The following is a 3,204-nucleotide window of genomic DNA, read 5'->3' as shown; positions in this document are numbered from 1 at the left end:
AGTCGTGGATGATATTACGACACTCATTCCAATTAATAATTGACGGGGGACGATATTTAGGTCCTTTACTGAGGAATGATTTTAACTCTCGGTCTTGAACGATGTTAAGATCTCCTGTTATAACATGGGAAATGGGTCCATAAATATATTCGGAATTACTGCAATTACATGAAGTAGGTGTATTTTCACTGATATTAACATCTTTACACAATTGACTATAATTAAACACAAATTTCCGGGTAGATTTCTTGTAAATATAACAAATAAGAGGTAGCTCAGTATTGTCAAAATATCCAGGAATTTGTTCTTTAACAGCATGGTCGTTAAATATACCGGCAATATTTACAAAATCAAAGCCTTTATTGACATACTTAATTTTAATAAAATGTTTTTTATGATCTTCAGGGCGATCAATTTTGGGAAATAATTTAGAATAACAATATGCCATAATAATTTGAACAATTTCATACTTAGGACTGCTATATGAAATTGTGTTGCAATCCTCCAAAATTTTATTTAACTTATTAACCGGTAACGAACAGAGTTTTGTTAACAGATAATGTCTGCCGTTGTTTTTTGAAATAGAAATTAGGTCCGAAATATTGGTATGATTGGCCCGAAATTTTCTTTGATTGCGATTTGTTCTACGACCGTGAGAACGTTTTTTAAGAACAGTTTTAGAAACTATATCCAAAATGTTAACGGAATTGGTTCTAGATATTACCAATTCCCATGATTTAGACCGTCTAGATATAGACTAAAAATTCAAATAAATATACAACTGAATATGACCAAGACGTCAACAAAAAGGTGTTTGTGGTTAATATTAAATGCAGTACTAAAAGTAAATAAACACATATGTCGTAATAGTCTACACCTTCGCTATAAAGTTTTAAATAAGTAAAATATAAATACAAGTATAAAACAAATGTTAACAATAATAAAAATCTGTTGATTCCTGATCGCCCCTGTGGACCTACGCGTTCTTGGAACTCCCAAAGCCAAAAAACGTGATAGATAATATCGTGTAACAAGAGGACCAAACACATCAGACTTAATTCTTGCGAATCATCTTGATCTTTTAAGAGCAGAATAGAGACAAAAGATACCAAAGGAACATTCAAACTCACAAGCCATGGTTAAAAAAGAAAAATACAATATAGAAAATTATAGACTTATCAGCACGAACCCCACAAAAAGAGGGTGATCTCATCGAGTTGATTATAGAAGTTTAAACCCGGTGATAAGTATAATGTGGTCGGTCACTGTCGGTGAAGAAGGTTGGGATTGTAGTTTCGACAATTTGAACATATCAGTTGTCATCTCATATGTGGTACAGATACTCAATAACGGGCAGACAACTCGTGATGGTGTCTTTAAAATTTACGAGTTGGAACTCTTGGTTTAATAGCTTTTTTGTGAAATGTCTGACCACAACCATGTCTATACTGAATTTAACAGTAATCACATAATTCACATCATTCACTTTATGTTTATAAACCTCAATGGCATAGTATGAGACAATCTTCTAAATTTCAATCCACATCCAAAAATACTTTACAAAATAATTTGCCTCTGTTAATGACCTGTTGATCCTATTTAAAATACTTTTTTAAGATAGAATTAAAGTTATACGAAGGCTGAAAGAGTTTAGATATTAGTGAATTACAACAGACAAACCAAATCAAGAGATCGAATAAAGCACACTGAAGAACAAATCTGAAGAGAACAAAAATGTTACTACAATAAAAAAAATTATGAAGAGCTTATACCACTAGAAAGGATCTAAAGTTATATGCAACACAACGAAATGGAAAGAATCGTCCTACTCATGAAACACTAATGAACACCTTTTAACTCTACTCAATAGTCTTTATAGATAGTCATGAATTTTTCCAGACGCTGCCGACTACCAAAATAAATAAATCACAGGTTTTGAATTAATTCTTCGCTGTGTAAATATGTATAACACCTAATTGTTTTAATGAACATGTGTAAGAATTTTTAACACTTTTTTGACACCTCTACAGGTGGGATTTTAGTTCCCGAGCTTATCACCATCCCAGTAGCCAGTACGTCAGGGCTGACATGACTAAACATATCATTTTTGAACCATTTTGAATTAAAGAATAATATGTATGATCTATAACATCTCCCTAATGCACAGCTCTGATTACTTGTTTGGATTTCACTATAATTTAGGTCATTTATTGTTTGATCAGCTTTATATCGGATATGTTCCTTATGTCCTTATTACAATCCACTTCCCTTTTCACCACAAATGATACCTACCGACTATTTATCGGGTTTGTAATAACATGAGCAACACGATAGATGCCACATGTGAAGCACCTGATATCATCCCCAGTTGTTGGTGGGGTTCGTGTTACTTAGTCTTTAGTTTTCTATGCCGTGTCTTGTGTACATTAATTTGTCCGTTTGTCTTTTTATTTTTTAGCCATGGCGTTGTCAGTTTATTTTCGATCTAGGAGTTTGACTTTCCCTGTGGTATCCTTTCACGTTTTCGTACGTTGTTTTTTTAAATTTTCAAATAGTTTAGTCACGAGCATCACTGAAGACATGCATTGTCGAAATGCCCATTGTGTGCAGTAAAAATTGGTACCGTTTAATGTACATGTTAAATTCATTTTTAGATGGTGGTCTATTGCTATTTGGACATAATACCAGATTGTTATACTGGAAGTTTGTTATTTGCATTATCTAAACTTGTTTTAGTTGGATAGTTTGGACAGACCATTTGTTGTGGTTTTTTATTAACCTATAATAACATAAGATGGATGTTTCATTATAATACGTTATTCTGATTAGCTACACTGCAATCTCGCGTTATTCCTTAATCAACTTCATTACACAATAAAACTTATCATTCATGATGACACGAGGTCCCACAATAAAGTGCACAGGTAAATCAAATAAAAACTTGATAAAATCGTGTATTCATGATTCTCGATAAAAAATGTAATTATAAGCATTGAATGCTTCTTTTAGTAACTTCATTGGGTTGTAAAAGCGTTTACCGTGCGCCCGCGTTTCATACAAAATATACTTTGGTCAACGCTTTAACACCTCAATGAAGTTACAAAAAGAAGCATTCAATTCTTGATTAAGACGTTACTGAGTGCAAATGTTTTGCAGTGTATTGTATTGTTGTTGATAACAGTCGGGAGAGAGGAAAGAGGAGAG

Source organism: Mytilus galloprovincialis, chromosome 9 (genome assembly GCF_965363235.1).
Source record: "Mytilus galloprovincialis chromosome 9, xbMytGall1.hap1.1, whole genome shotgun sequence".
Lineage (NCBI taxonomy): Eukaryota > Metazoa > Mollusca > Bivalvia > Mytilida > Mytilidae > Mytilus > Mytilus galloprovincialis.
Note: the sequence above shows the minus strand (reverse complement) of the source record.